Source organism: Garra rufa, chromosome 9, assembly GCF_049309525.1.
Source record: "Garra rufa chromosome 9, GarRuf1.0, whole genome shotgun sequence".
Lineage (NCBI taxonomy): Eukaryota > Metazoa > Chordata > Actinopteri > Cypriniformes > Cyprinidae > Garra > Garra rufa.
The window spans coordinates 4385491-4402990 of record NC_133369.1 but is presented as its reverse complement, the minus strand read 5'-3'; the positions used below and the strand labels follow the sequence as shown (position 1 = coordinate 4402990).

At 33.7% G+C, this 17500-nt stretch overlaps 1 protein-coding gene across 1 annotated transcript in view; it reads left to right on the top strand.

The window, feature by feature from the left end:
- The first annotated feature begins 15674 nt into the window (after nucleotides 1-15674).
- The window catches only part of fam110d (family with sequence similarity 110 member D), a 16808-nt gene continuing 14982 nt past the window's right edge, over nucleotides 15675-17500 (top strand). Inside the window, exon 1 of the mRNA XM_073847278.1 lies at nucleotides 15675-15768. The gene's annotated coding sequence lies outside the window, so the exon portion shown is untranslated. The remainder of the gene's footprint in view (nucleotides 15769-17500) is intronic.

Sequence of the window (17500 nt, the reverse complement as noted above, 5' to 3'; positions counted from 1 at the left end):
GATGTTTGAGTGTCTATTATGGTGTTTGTATTCATGCTTATTGTTATATGGGTCGGTGGTGTCATTCTGCTCTGCTTCCCACAATTCTCCTGTTTTCCTCACATATCTTACACAATAAATGCAGACTTTTGTGCCCCCAAAACAATATGTAGTGTAGTTTAGATATACAGAATGTAATAGTATGTTAATAATAATAATAGTATGTTTAGATAACTACATTTCATAGTACGACAGTGTTTTAGTGCCACATCTAAGATTACGAGATTAGAGTGATAATATTTTGAGATAAAAGATGAAAAATTCCGAGAATAAAGACAAAATTACAAGAATGAAGTCGAAATGTTCTGAGAATAAAGTTGAAATTCCGAGAATAAAGTCAAAATTATTCAAAATTAAAGTCAAAATTACGAGAATAAAGTCGAAATTATGAAAATAAAGTTGAAATATTATGAGAATAATGTCGAAATATTATAAAAAATAAAGTCAAAATCTTTCGAAAATAAAGTAAAAGTTTTGAGAATAAAGTCTAAATGTTTCGAGAATAAAGTTGAAATGTTTACGAGAATGAAGTCAAAATATTTAGAAAATAAAGTCATAATTATGAGAATAAAGCTGAAATTATGAAAATAAAGTTGAAATATTACGAGAATAATGTCGAAGTATTATAAAAAATAAAGTCAAAATATTTCGAAAATAAAGTTGAAATATTACGAGAATAAAGTCTAAATATTTAAAAAATAAAGCAGAAAGTAAAAATTACAAAAATAAAGTTGAGAAAAAAGTCGAAATTATGAGAATAAAGTTGAAATATATAACGAGAATAATGTCAAAATATATTTAAAAATAAAGTCAAAATATTTTGAAAATAAAGTTAAAATTTTATGAGAATAAAGTCAAAGCCAAAAAATTATTCACATTTAAAAATGTAAATGGTGTATATTTTTTAAATAATTTAATATATTTTTAAAATATATTTTAAATAGTTAAAAATGTTTTTAATGATAATTCAATTTATTATTATTTTTTAAATAGTTAATATAATAGTTAATAATAGTTTAAATAATTTAAAATAGATAAATACTTATAGAATTATTTATAGATATATATCAGTGTAGACTTTTTTATTTATTAAGATTACATTAATTAAAAGATTAAACAGAATATGTAGATTTTTAATATTTGTACTGTAGTAATCATTAAAAATTTCAAATTACATTTAAAAATTAAATCGAAATTACGAGAATGAAGTTGAAATATTTCAAGAATAAAGTCTAAATGTTTCGAGAATAAAGTTGAAATGTTTCGAGAATAAAGTCAAAATGTTTCAAGAATAAAGTCGAAATATTTAGAAAATAAAGTCAAAACTACGAGAATAAAGTCAAAATATTACGAGAATAAAATTGAAATACTTTGAAAATAAAGTTGAAATTACGAGACTAAAGTTGAAATATTTTGAAAATAAAGTTGAAATGTGTCGAGAAAAGTCAAAATGTTTCGAGAATAAAGTCAAAATGTTTCAAGAATAAAGTCGAAATATTATGAGAATAGAGTCAAAATATTTCAAAAATAAAGTCGAAATTAATTACATTTAAAAATGCATATGGTATATTTTTTATTAAAAATGTAATATATTTTTAAATATTTTAAATAGTTAAAATGTTTTTTAAATAGTAATTCAATTTATATATATATATATATATATATGATATATAATTATTTTTTATTTATTAAACCTACATTGATTAAAAGATTAAACTGAATATCTATAATTGTAATAATTGTAGCAACAATTAAACATTTAAAAATCACATTTAAATATTTAAATAATATATTTTTAATAATAATTTAATATATTTTAAAATCTAAATCTAAAAATTTAAATCATATTTTCCATAAAAAAATGCCTCTAAAAAAATCATTTCCAAACTATACGGGTCAACTTAGTGTCAAACTCATATGTGATTATGATTGAGGCCAGTAGAGTCAAAGCACAGCATGATGGACAGGCCGTCACGCAGCGTTACCCCCGCAGGCCGGTCGATCCCTGTGACCTGCTGGCTTAAAACAGCCCTAAAGGCCCATCAAAGAATCCCATTATGTCAACTGTCCAACACAGACATTGACCAACAGGCCTCGTAACCAACACATAAAGAGCAGCAGTGTGGTGGGCCGCGGCGTCAAAATCCACCCCTCCTCGCGGGCTAACGGCGGTCGCTAAGCCTAACCAGCGTGTCACAGCGAGCCCTGAGGTTATGTAACAACGGTGCCAGAGCGACGGGATGCTTCAGACCAGCACTTCACCCCCGAAACCTCATGATCCAGAGCATGAAAGCCTCTGACGAGAACAAATGCACTTCAAAGTCAGCCGTGGCTTTCTGACCCCGCAATACGGTGTGGTTTGAATCAGAGGGGAAAATGAAAAAGATGTTCAATATGATTATAATTAAGACTCAAAAGGTCTTGGAATGGAATAAATGTGGCCGCTGAGAGATAGAAAAAAAACAATAACGAGTGTTGCGTGACCAACAGGTCATGAGATCTACGCTGAATCTGAACGCCATTGATTCGATTATTTTGCTGTTTTATATTTATTAGCATGAGACATTAATTAAGAGACTTAACTGAATATTTTTCATTTTTGTATGACTGTAAAAATAAGTTAACATTTTGAAATGAATTTGAATAAATTATATACATTTAAATGATATATTTTTAATAATAATTTAATATCTATAATATAATATAGCATTTCTTTTTATATATATACATATATATATAGTTTGATGATTAAAAGATTAAACAGAATATTTATAATGTTATGTAACTGTAGAAATAATTTAACATTTAAAAAATACATTGCATTTTAAATGTAAAATTAATTGCATTTACCAGTCATTTAAATTTAAAAAATCCTATACACTTTGTCGTTCAAGAAATATAATTGTAGTTTCCATTTCATGCCGACTTTAAATTCACAGCATTAAAAACATCAAAATAAACCATGCATGAGAGCATCTGAGACCAGGACATCCATGCAACCCTAAAACAACACTCTGTATTCCTGTGTTTTGTGTCCACGTTCCTGTCATTCAGAACCAAACATTGATGAAGGTGGCAGCTTGTTATGCACCAGTGAAAGAAAAGGAGAAACTGGATCCAGATTCACAAGAACATGTTGCAATCTCCTGATCTCTTGTCTTTACAAGCCCGGTCCACTTAGCAGCATGTTTTGGAAACGCGACAGGTGCTGAAGGTTCTGCGAGGGGCTTCACCTGAACACAGCCACATCTAAACATCAGGATGAATGGAAGAAAGGAAGCCGAGGATGTGTTTCCTGACCAGCACAAAGACCACAAGAGGCCACCGGAGAAAGACAAGACAATGGGACCACCAAAGTCTAAACATACTGGGGGGATTCACGAAGATAGCTCATTTTATGCTGAAATGGCGAGCGCATTCTTTAAATAAATGCATTTAGAACTTGATTAAGGGATTAGTTTATCTAAAGGATAAAAATTTGCTAAAAATGTAGTCACTCTTAAGCCATCCAAGATGTAGATGTGTTTGTTTCTTCATCAGATTTGGAGAAATGTAACATTACATCACTTGCTCACTAATGGATCCTCTGGAGTGAATGGGTGCCGTCAGAATGAGAGTCCAAACAGCTGATAAAAACGTCACGATAATCCAAAAGTAATAAACACCACATCTGTCCATCAGTTAACAACTAGTGAAGCCAAAAGCTGCATGTTTGTAAGAAACAAATCCATCAATAAGATATTTTAAACTTTAAACTTGCTAAAATATGATCCATAATCAATAATGTTGCTTTAAAGTCTTCTGGTCTGAATCAGGAGAGAAATCTGCACTGATAAAACATTGTTTACAAGTCGAAACAGCTATAAACAAATATGTGGGTGGATTTTGATGAGAGAGAGCACAGGAGATAGACTTTTTCAGGATTATGGACTCATCATTTGGCCAGAAGTGACAGTTTTAAGTTAAAAACATCATAATAATGGATGTGTCTCTTAAAAACACAGAGCTTTTGGCTTCTTAAGATGTTAACTGATGGACTGGATTGGTGTGGATTACTTGTGGATTATCCTGATGTTTTTATCAGATGTTTGGACTCTCATTCTGACGGCACCCATTCACTCCAGAGGATCCAATGGTGATCAAGTGATGCAATGCTACATTTCTCTGATAAAAAATCTGATAAAAAACAAACTTTCCTGCATCATGCAGATGGCAAATTTTCACTTTTGGAAGAACTATTCCTTTAAACCTTATTTTACTCTGTAATACTGTGACATTAACAGTCACATGTACTATTGAAAGCTGTCAAAGTGAAGTCTAACTTTAGCACATTAGTTACAGAATATAAAGTGAAGATTCACAGACATCTACAAGTAGAAAGATTAAACTGCAAACAGCGATGACCAGGGTTGAAGTGCTTTAAGGCATTTAAGCACGTATGAAAAAATACATTATTTAGCAAGCCTGTAACCACCAAATGAATAATTTAAAAAAGCATTTTTTCAGGTAATTTACCATAAAAATGTTTATGTTTTTAAAGTTTATGACTGTTATAGCGCCAGCTGTGGTCCGATCCCCTTAAAACTTTGCGTGCTTGTTTAGAATCACCTGTCGCATGTGCTAAGCAGGTTTCGTGAAGTTTTGAGCTTTCCTTTAGGCTTTATAGGATTTTGGGTAAATTTGGACAGGCGGCTTTTCTAAACGGCCCCGTTATAGCTTCCCAAATGGTAAATATCAACATTTTTTGATAATTTTTTGATCCAGAGAATTGTACTGGAGTGTTTTTTCCAAATTTTTTCCGGCAAAAAACCTAGGACTAGTTTGCAAAAGTAGTTTTTTTTGTTTTTTTACATCTTTTCAATCATTTAACAAACAATTTGATTGATAGCAGTGGTTCTAGAGGCAAAGTTGTCCAGAATAAGGAGTTAAATCTTATAATACGAATATTGTGCATATGTGCAAAAAAACGCGCAACATGCAATTGTTTACACCCTTGAAAAATGTGTTATCACCAATTTATTTAGAGACCTTTGGGACCGTGAGTCAAACAGGCCAACCGAGTTTCATTTCAATTGGATCGTCCTCCATTAACCTTGTCTAACAGGTGCTTAAACTAAGTCGGCCAATGGTGGCCATGTTTTTTGAGATACGCAAATGTCCGTGGAGACACTTCTGGCACTTTAGACCAAGACTGTGCACACTGATTTTCATGTTGATATGACAAATGGTTGCACAGTTATAGCCATTTGAATGTTTTTTTCCCCTCTTATAGTGCCACCAAGTAGCCAAGCTCCACTATTTTTTTCCTGTGACCTCAGATTGAGTTCTTACATAAGCCTTCTGAGTTTGGTGGAGATAAATGATTCTGTTTAGGAGTTATAGGCGTTTTACTAAAAGTGGCCCTGCCCCTTTCGAATGTTTTGGCGACGGTGAGTCAAAAGTTAATTTTTTATTTATTTATTTTTTGATAATTATTCATATTCACTCTCTAGAGAAACTTTTTGTACTGTTTGGTTCAGATCAGGTGAAATACCAAGGACTAGTTCGCAAAAGTAGGTTTTTCAAAAATTGATAAACGATTGAATCTGATTAGGAGTTATAAGCGATTTCATACTTTTGATCGCTGTAGCGCCCCCGTCAGGCCGATTGGGGTGAGACTTGGTGACATTGTAGGCAGTGTGAGTACTACCATCCCTCCAAGTTTCAAGTCTCTATGACTTACGGTTTGGTCTGCATGATCAGTTTTGCATGGAGAACGCTCAACTGTGACCATTCTAACAATTACAATAGGGTTTCAGCACTATTCGCTTGAATCCCTAAAAGGCTGTTTGCTCATCATCCAGAGGCAATGGTTTAAGATTGTGCTCCTGTGGAAGCAATATATTAGTCTATTCTCATAAAAATGAAGAAAGAGAACTAAATCTCTGATGAAGACACTTTTGATGTTCGTCTTATGTCTTGCCAAAGCCTGCTCGCTTTATCAAACTTTACAGCTTAGATGTAGACTTTGGCAAAGATTTTTGGCAATGATGCAGCCGTTCTTAGAAAACACTCACAAGGAGAGCAGAGAACAGTGATAATAAATCAACATTAAACAGTGTGGTTTTAATCAGGTATACTCTATATATACACCACACATCTTCAGACAGTAAAAGTGGTATGATTGCACAAGTGAGTTTAAAAATAAACCTACACTGAGAAACATTCAGTGAAGAAGAAGTGTGACAAATGTTTCAAGTAAATGCTGTTCTTTTGAACTTTCTATTCATCAAACAATCCTTATAATAATCAGAAATATTCCTGAGCAGTAAATCAGCATATTAGAATGATTTCTGAAGGATCATGTGACACTGAAGACTGGAGTAATGATGCTGAAAATTCAGTTTTGACTCACAGAAATAAATTATATTTTACAGTATATTCACATAGAAATCAGTTAATTGAAATGTTAATAATATTTCACAATTTTACAGTTTTTACTGTATTTTTTAAGCCTTGATGAGCAGAAGAATCTTACTGAAGTCCTCTCTATCAATCAAATCAGCATCAATCAAAAGTCCAGACCAAACAGCACAGGATGTTGAAGTCAACAATTCAACACACAGACATGAAGAAGGATTGTCTTCTGTGGTTGTGTGTCTGAACTCAGAGATTACGAGCCCTAAACAAAACAACATAAAGGGCATGGAGCTCCAGACCAGATGTAGACTCTAAACAAAAGAGTCATGATGGGGTTGGTAGGGAGTGTGGGGGTCAAAGGTCAGGGCAAAGGGATAGGTAAAAGAGTCGAGGGCTTTGGGATCTACAGAAAAACACATTTTACACAATGCATGCATAAACACAGATACTCAAAGCTGAAAACAGTAAGAAAACGACAAATGTTACGAAACTTGAAAATTACAAAACTGAAGAAAAAAAAAGACAATATGTGGAGAAAATTTTCTTTATGCAACAATTACTTTTTTGTTTTGTTTTGTAAAATGTGACCTGCTTTTGTAAGAATATTGTAAAATTATCCAATTCAGCAATTGTGCAGCTTTATATAGTGCCCAATTTTATACTGTAGAGTTCAAAGTGAGACCACAATACAGGATTTTGCAACTATTCATAAGCAATTTTAGAATTGAAAGGTAAAACAAACAAAAAATATTATGTAAAATGTATTACATAATAATGTATTAAAAAGGAAAATAAAATAATTTTTACTTTTTATTGTTATTTTTAATCTCTTATGCATATTGTAATTGTATTGTAATTTCTCATTATTGAATTATTGTATTATATATAATTCAAAATTACATCACATACACAAATACATTTAACATTTAAACATGCAATTTTAGGATTTTAAAAATGTAACAAAAAAAGTTGTAAAATAAAGGTGTATTAAGGATTATTTATTTTAAATATCTTCATATTTGTTACTTTTTATTATTTTTTTCTTATTTGATTTTTTTTATAATTAATAAATTTAATTATATAAATTGTTTATTATTATTATTATTATTTTATTTAGTTGAATTTTTATTTATTATTTATTTATTGGAGAAAATGTGACTTTCTTTTGTGAGAATATTGTAAAAACTTTTAATAAGCAAGATTTAGTATTTTAAAAAGTAAAACAAAGGAAATTTTTTATGTAAAATGACAATGTATTAAAAGGAACATAATATGAAATAAAAAATAAAAAAAACACACTTCAGATACATTTTTTATTTCTTACTTTTATTTTAGTTTTTCATCTCTTATGCAGTTTTTTCTTTCTTATCTTTTCTGTGTCCTGACCTGTTTTTGAGAGAATATTGTAAAACAAGTTTTCAATTTGGCAAAAACATTTAAACTCGCAAGTTTTACGATTTAAAAAATGTAAAACAAAAAAAAAAAGTTAGGTAAAATGAAGGTGTATTAAGGAGTAAATAAGCTGAAAATAAAATAAATAATACACATTTGAAATACATTTATTATTTATTTACTTAGTTTAAATATTTTCAGATTTAATTATTTTTATTTCTTAGATTTTTTAAAATACATTGTTTATTATTTTTATATTTAAAAAATATTAGTTATTTATTTATTTTCATATTTCTTTTTATTATTTTTTAGATATTTTATAATTAATTAAATTACTTATATGAATTATTTTTTAATAAAAAAAATTTTTTGAGTAAAATGTGACCTGCTTTTTGAGATTTCACTATCTAAGACATGCTGAATCTAAGAAAGAAAGCATGTTTTTCTCTGTTGAAGAGCTTAGCTGTTGAAAGCAAGAACTCACAAATTTTTCAGGTAAACTGACACATTTCCAGACCAAAATGTGTAAAGTCACAGATGTTGTGCACAGGGATCAGGAGCAGCGGGAACATGCTCAGGTAAGACAGTCTGTTTCACTGATTAAAAGGCTGTTTAGCAAAAGTAAATGAACCCCATCCGGACCCCATCAATCGGTTTGTGTGATTACGTGCTTGATCCTCTAATAGTCACCGTATGCTTCAAACACACAGGGCCTCAAACGCAAAGACGCAAACGGCCCCAGCGTTCAGACAGGAAGCAGGGTTTACTGTGACTTCCTGCCCTGAAGGTGTGTCATTAATCTTGACCTGAACCGAGCGTGTGCATGTGTGCACGTTCACAGCAATAATACACAAAAATGTACATGATTAATGTAAGTTTCTTGCCTTATCGAATGAGTGACTGATGTATTGGTCAAGCAGTTTAATCAAACAATATTTGGCCATTTTGAGATTATTTTCAATGGCTGATAACAGAAGTCAAAAAACAGAAGATCTAACTACAGAAATCTACTAATAACCTTTTAAAACATTATAGACATTCTATCTGCAATTATTATGTATTCTGAGTGACTGCTAGTGTGTGCTTTGTGGTTACTAGGGTGTTCTGGTTTGTTGTTAGGGTGTTGCTATGCAGCTACTATGTATTCTGAGTGATTGCTAGTGTGCATTTTGTGGTTACTAGGATGTACTGTTGATTGTATTCTAGGTGGTTGCTAGGGTGTTCAGATTGGTTGTTAGAGTGTTGCTATGCAGTTACTATGTATTCTGAATGATTGCTAGAGTGTGTTTTGTGGTTACTAGGATGCAATATTTGGTTGCTAGGGTGTTGTTAAACAATAACTATATTTTCTAGGTGGTTGCTAGGGTGTTTTGGTTGGTTGTTGGGGTGTTGCTATGCAGTTTCTATGCATTCCAAGTGATCGCTAGTGTGTTTTGTGGTTACTAGGGTGTACTGGTTGGTTGCTAGGGTGTTGGTATGCACTTACTATGTATTCTTGGTGGTTGCTAGGGTGTTCTGGTTGGTTGCTAGGGTGTTGCTATGCAGTTTCTATGCATTCCAAGTGATCCCTAGTGTGTTTTGTGGTTACTAGGGTGTACTGGTTGGTTGTTAGGGTGTTGGTATGCAGTTACTATGTATTCTGGGAGATTGTTAGTGTGTGTGTTTTGTGTTAACTAGGGTGTTATGGTTGGTTGCTAGGGTGTTGCTATGCAGTTACTATGTATTCTGGGTGGTTGCTAGGGTGTTGCTATGCAATTACTATGTATTCTGAGTGACTGCTAGTGTGTGTTTTGTGGTTACTAGGGCATTCTGCTTGGTTGTTAGGGTGTTGCTATGCAGTTACTATGTATTTTGGGTAGTTGCTAGGGTGTTTTGGTTGGTTGTTAGGATGTTGCTATGCAGTTACTATGTCTTCTGAGTGATTACTATTGTGTGTTTTGTGGTTACTAGGGTGTTCTGGTTGGCTGCTATGGTGCTGCAAAGCAGTTACTAGAATATTCTGGTCGCTAGGAAGTTGTTAAGGTGCTACCATGATTGCTTGGATGTTATGCGGTTGTTGGAGTATTGAAGATGGTTGCTTGGGTACTGCTAAGCAATCTTGGTTGTTCTTGGATGGTTGCTCAAGTGTTGCTGTGCAGTTATAGGGTATTCTGGGTGGTTGCTAGGAGGTTGTTAATGTGTTGGTATGCAGTTGCTAGGGTGTTATGCAATGATTTTCTATGTGGTTGCTTGAATGTTATGTGGGTGTTAGGGTATTCTGGATGGTTGCTAGGGTACTGCTATGCATTTTCTATGGAGTTCTAGATGGTTACTGGTGGCTACGCAGTTACTGCGCTGTTCTGGGTGATTTATAGGGTGTTGCTATGTGGTTGCTAGGTTGTTCTTGAATGGTTGCTCCAGTGTTGCTATGCATTTACTAGGGTATGCTGTTGCTAGGGTATTGCTATGATATTCTATATGGTTGTTTGGATGTTATGCAGTTGTTAAGGTATTCAGGTTGGTTGCTAGGGTGTCGCTATGCAGTTACTAGAGTATTCTGGGTGGTTTCTAGGAGGTTGCTAAGGTGTTACTATGCTGTTGCTAGGGTGTTGTTAAGATGTTATGCAGTTATTAGGGTATTCTGAATGGTTTCCAGGTTATTGCTATGCATTTACTATGGAATTCCGGATGGCTGTTGGTTCCTATGCTGTTCTGGGTGGTTGCTAGGGTGTTGCTATGTGGCTGCTCAAATGCAGTTATAAGGGTATTCTGGGTGGTTGCTAGGAGGTTATTAAAAGGGGTTACTATGCAGTTGCTAAGGTGTTCTGAATGGTTGCTATGCAGTGATGGGCGGTTGCTAGGCTGTTCTTGGGTGGTTATATTATCTGCTGGTATATTATCAAATGGTTTCCACATTTCTTCAATTACAGCTCAAGATACTCGTTGGATTATCAGGTTTTGTTTATGAATTTTGTTCCATTAAAGCTAAACAGACTTAAACGACAAAGACATTCTCACATTCATGTTCAATTGTCACTCATATTATTATCCTGATAACATAATTTGCAACATAAAAGTGCTTTAAATAAGAAACAGAAGCATCAGAGCTCACTGTATAAACCACATTATAATTGCCTAATTAGCACCTTGCTCTCCAGATATCAGTGTCACTATCAGCCATTGAAAATCTCTTATTGGTCGACCACTAATCTTATCACAAATTGCCTATTGTGAAACAAGAAGAAAACAGAGTCCAGCCAGCATTTTATCAGCTGATCATTGACACACAGACATTGGGCCCCTCAGTCCATGTCAAACATTATTCTGAAAGGACTACGTGATCACGACAGAGTCTAGGAGATTAGCGCTACTCGATAATAAGAGACCAAACAGCTGTCTGGCACCGCAAATTACGTGAGGCTTTCGTCACCTGCTGTGTACGAGTGACGTTAAATAGATTATTCAATCCCTTGGGGAGGCGAAGTCAGCGATGGCGTCAAACAGGTCAGGGCTCTTGGCACCCCACACACACGGTGGCCTACAGGAAGTCTGGTTTCCAGGGTCCCCCAGGTTTAGGCTAAGGGTCAGCGGTATCAGAACCAGGGTTAAACGGTGTTGGGTTTCTCCTTACAGATGTACTGCAGAGAAACCGGACCTCTGAACAATGAGCGGTGTTGTACTACAGTACTGTTATCACTGAGATACTAAGAAGAGTTTTCAGTTTTATTTTAGTTATAGTAATTTTTTTTGGTGTTTTTGTAATTTTTATCAGTTATTGTCTTTTTTAAAAATATACACTGCCACTCAAAAGTCTGGGATCAGTAAGATTTATAATGTTTTGTTTTTTAAATGTCTCTTATGCACTCCATTTATTTGATCAAAAATACAGAAAAAAGTAATATTCTAAAATATTTTTGCACTTTAAAGTATAATTTATTTCTGTGATTCAAAGCTGAATTTGTATCAGCCATTACAGTTTTCAGTGATGATTCTTCAGAAATTATTCTAATATACTGATTTATTAATTTTATTATCAATGTTGGAAACAATTGTGCTGTTTAATATTTTTTGGAACCTGTGATACTTTTTTCAAAATTCTTTGATGAATAAAAAGTTACAAAAGAACAGCATTTATTCAAAATAGAAGTCGTTACTATCACTTTTTATCAACTTAATATATGCTTGGTGGATAAAAGTATTAATTTCTTTCAATGTGAGAAAGCAAGAAAAAAAATGTACTGACCGCAAACTTTAAACGAGGTGTTTATTGTTACAAAAGTTTTCTATTTTAAATAAATTCTGTTTTATTTATCAATGAATCCTGAAATCAGTTTCCAGCCCTGATATTAAATCAGCATATTAGATGATTTCTGAAGGATCATGTAACACTGAAGACTGCAGTAATGATGATGTAAATTCAGCTTTGCATCACAAAAATAAATTATATTTTAAAGTATATTAAAATAGAAGACCACTATTTTAAATTGCATTAACATTTCACAATATTACAATTTTTTTCTGTATTTTTAATCAAATAAACACAGCTTTGATGAGTGGAAAAGTCTCCTTTAAAAGCATTACAAATCTCACTGATTGCAAACTTTTGAGCTGCAAAGTGTATATGTATATAGTTCTGTAGTTAAAGGAATAATTCTCTCTCAAATAAAACCAAATAAGTCCATCCAAGATGTAGATGAGTTTGTTTCTTCATCAGATTTGGAGAAATAACTTGCTCACCAATGGATCCTCTGTAGTGAATGGGTGCCGTCAGTATGAGAGTCCAAACAGCTGATAAAAACATCACAAGTAATCCACACCACTCCAGTCCATCAGTTAAAATTTGTGTAGTCAAAAGCTCTGTATTTGTAAGAAACAAATCCATTATTAAGACACTTTAAACTTTAAACCATATATTCTGGCCAAAATACAAGCCCATAATCCATAATAATAGCATAATAATGCATCCTCTAGGGAAAAAGTCAGCTGGTCTGAATCAGGAGAGAAAGCTGCATAGATTAATCAACAGATCTAAACAAGTATGTGTGTGTATTTTCATGTGAGAGACAACAGGAAATTAACTTTTTTACTGGAGGAAGTGTTATTATGGATTCATATTTTAGCCAAATGCAATTATTTTAATGATGGTTTCTAATGATTTGTTTCTTACAAACACGCAGCTTTTAGTTTTAGATGTTAATTTATGGACTGGAGTGGTGTGCATCACTTGTGGATTACTGAGATGTTTTTAATCAGCAGTTTGGACTCTCATTCTGACGGCACCCATTCACTGCAGAGCATCCATTGATCCATCTTAGATGGCCTGAGGGTGATTACATTTTTACTTTAGGGAAAACTATTCCTTTAAATGAGATTAAATGTGTTTTTCAATTAGATTCAATGCATTTTGTGCTCTTCTATGGTTTCAGCTTTAAACTATAATAACCCTGAAAGGAGTGAATGCGGCAATATAAATAACAGAACTAGAAATTAGTAAATGCATTCATGCACTATTTTCAGAGTCTCTCTACTAATGTGCCACCAGACCAAACCCCGATTTCCTGACGATCCCCCGCAGGGAGCTCATTGTACCGTCATCACAACAACATTATGGAGCCAAGGTTCACCAAACATTAAACACTAATCTAATCTTAATGTTCATTACTTGCGTGAATAACGCGTTCAGACGTAGACGGTCAATCAGCGCTGAGCTCGTGAGGCTTTCAGAGTAATGTTTTCTGGATGAGGAGCCGTTGCTGATAGCTTATCATGGTTATCCATTTATTCACAGTTATCTATTCACCATACAGGCTTGCAGCTTAAAGAAGTGAAATTTGTGCAAAACAAAAAAGAGCAGTCTACATTTAGAGGATGAGATGCACACTGCTGAGTGTAATTTCATTGATTCTCCTATTATTTTCTCATGACTGCATGCTGACCAAACCACAAAAGCTAAAAACAACCCCCTCTATTATACAAGCATTAGATTTAAGATGTTTTGCAAATGCATAAATATACAATATACACATTTAGACATAGACAGTGATGCCAAAAAATATTTGGACAATTTAAATATCTGAATGTCATTGCTTTAGTTTTTCATTTTGAATTATCATTTTAAAGCAATTACTTTTAATCAAAATGGTGCTTTGGTGATTTTTACTTCATATGTGAAATCTGCTCCTATCAAGTTCTAGAATATATGTATGAACTTGAGAGAAAATTACTCTATACATTCACTAAAAATCAACAAAACACCACAAGCACAAAGTAATGCAGTGCATTTTGTCGCTATTTCCAACTCTAGACCTTTTGTTTTATTATTTCAAATTGAACAAACTTCTTTTGTGAAACGCACTGCATGTTCCGTGCTGGCAAAATGAGGGAAAACCAAGAGAAATCATGGAGAAACCAAAACAAAACAATGAATCAGAAGTTCAAAACGAGGATTTGTGAAGAAAAATGATGGAAGATTTCGATATAAACCAAGAGGAGACTGATTTTCCTTTAAAGTAAGGAAACTTTGCTTCTGTAAAGAAACCATCAGTCCAAAGCTGGTTCTGGTACGACCAGTTGGGACATTGATGCATTTTTGAAAGATATTTTTCTTTCAAAAATGCATCGATTTACTACAGAAGACCTTTATTAACCCCCCGGAGCAGTGTGGAGCACTTTTTATTAAGGATGGATGCACTTTATTGGACTTGTTTTGGACTGATGAAGAGAAACACTCACCTATTGCCATTCTAAAGATTAAAAGTGCTAGAATCATAATTTAAAAACTCTGGTTGGATTTATCTGAAAGAAGGAAATGGTATAAACCAGTATGCCTGAAGGGTGAGTAAATAATAGGTTAATTTTCATTTTTGAGTGAACTACACCTTTAATCACTGCTCTTGATTAAACTACTGTTTATTTGCATCTTTGTTCATATTTTTTAATAACAAAGATAAAAATAGCTACATTGTGATGAATAATTTCGTAAAAGAACTGGAGAAAAATATGTAACATTGCTTGGTGATTTTGCTTTGGAATCTTCAGAAAACTTCAACTCAGTTTTTCTCAAAATCAACTCTATCGCCTTCAAACGGCTGTAGCTCAGTCATTTTTATCAGATTTTATGTTATTATGATACAGATGTTATTAACATACAGATGTATGTTATTTTTGATTGTCAAAGTCTATTTTTTAAAAATGTATTTTTTCTTGGTTTCTAGGGAACGTTCCATTTTATCCTTTGCAAACATTATGAAAACGATATTTTTGAATGTTCTCCAAGTGTGATGAAACATGGACGAAAAATGTCCATTAATAACAAAAACTAACGTTTCCGTGCAAACATTTTGAAAACATTGTTAACGACCAGACAACTTTGAATGAACATTCTATTAACGTAACTAGAATAACGTTTATCAGAACGTTAGCCAAAGTTCTTACTTAGAACGTTCCCGGAAAACTATCCTCAAACTAGTTTCATAATTTAATTTCCTATTTAGAAAGCATAATCTCAACCAGTGTGACAACATAACGCGGAATATTGTCACAAATGTAGCTTTAAGTTTATGTTTTTCTATTGAAAGTGACTATTCACCAAAGTAAAATATCTCGGTCTCAAATGAAAACTTTGATTTTTTTGTCACCTCATTCGCTGACAATGCATGTCGCCGATATACAGATATAAATCTACCTCTTCAAACACTGATGTCTCGAGCTTTTGGTCTCTTAGTGCAGGTCAGTCCCCCAAACAACCCCCCTCTGCTGTCGTGTTTGTAGTGGGCTCAGTTTACACTCATACCTGCCCGCCCACAGTAGTGGGATGATCCCGGTACATCCACGACGAGCCACAGACGTTCCTCCAGCATTCAGTTCAGAAACCAGTGAGCCGCAATCGAGACAGCTCGCGTCCCACAGCAAACGGAGATTACCAGAGCTTTCACGTGTGGATACGGATCTCGACACACGGTAAGAGCACATCGACCTCTTATTATACAACTATGTGACTAATAGCCGATCTGATAACGTTCATTCAACATTCAGAGACTTTATTTTACAGATAGAGTCGTGTCTAAACCGAAGTCGCGTCATTTTTTGTATCAATTCGTGTGTAAACGAATACTTGAGTTTGAAACTATCGCCTACCGTTTATTCAGTATGAACTGTCATTCATTTCATTTATAAAATCTCTGATTTTATAAGTTTATAGTAGCATTTAAGTTCTTTTTTAAGAATTTAAAGGTATAAATCGGAGAATTGTTATAATGTATTTGGCATGTACTATCACTGCAGCTATTAGTTAAGTTTATGTGGATATTCCATTATTGAATATGGGGCAAATTGTGAGTTTGTGTTTTTTTTTTTTTTTTTTTTAATAATAAATGAATAAGGTTGTTTTTTATTATTAAATTAGAAGTGGCCAGCAGAAACTGTTTTGAACCTGCATGAATGGAATAATGTTGATAGTTTTCTAAACGAAACATTTTGGTGCTTTAATGCATTTGAATATACATAGAACACGGGTGCAGTTTACATTAGCCTGCATTATAATGATTTTTTTCTTTTTTTATGCAAATGGATAAACATTAGTGCTTAGCTGGTCAGTAACTTCGTTTTATATAGCCTACTTAAAAGTTTTTGAATATTTAAATCTGATGCAGTGTGCAATTATTGCGCCTCTAGCGGCACAAAAACGACCTTCAATAATAATGACTGAGTCTAAATTCCCAAGTTTAAGTGAATAACTTACTAGGATGCATCAAATCACTCTAAGAGTTAAGTTAGGATGCTACATTAAAAGTCAGCAAGTTATGTAGGCAGTATATTGACAAAAACACATTTTCGTCATCAGTGGAAATTGTTGATGCACTATGCATGACCTCTGCTCTCATTTACACTAGACTAGGAAATTATGTAAGTTTATTGCCTGATGTTTACACATTGTGAGAGTAGTAGCCAATATAGTTGGGTTGGTGTTGTAGGAGAAGCTTTAAAGCAAAAGAAAAGACTAAATAAAGCAAAGTGAGCTGACCACATGTGTTTTTGGCAATGCCTGATACAGTAGGCTAATAAAATTCCCACCAAGCCAAGCAGACACAGTTTTACACTGACGCTAATTAAGAGTCTTTTCTTAATTTGTACGGCGTTAATATTCTTGAGTTATGTGTAAATGGATAGGGCAATGCTCGTAACCCTCCCCCTCCAAAGGTCTTGCTTAGGTTAGTTGGCAAACGGTGCACTAACTTTCCACAAGGTCAGCAGTATTAACCACCGAGAACCAGTCTAAACACTCAAAAGATAGACCAAACGCTGAGATTCCACCTGTTCTTGAACCATAAGTGGTTCAAGTCTATTCATACTGGTGTATTGTCTTCCAAAGCCCCAAATAGGATAAACACGTGTCTGTGGTGGTGTCATCTCTGTGACGCACCGATGCGTGTGAAATGTAAACATTAGCATGATGCTGAGGGCCATGATGCTCCTCTGCAGCCTTTTCTGTCACTGTGCATGTTTCAGGATGTTGTGCTTTATATTGAGGTTTAATATCTACTGGCAAACTACAGTGAACTCTTTGCATGTTGCTGAATGCATTGGATGCAAATTATGACCCCAAGAAGTTCAACATAAAAGTTACTGGCATGCTTTAATGCACGCTTTTTGTCAGTGTCAGATCAGGCCTTAGGACATTAGCAGATTTGAT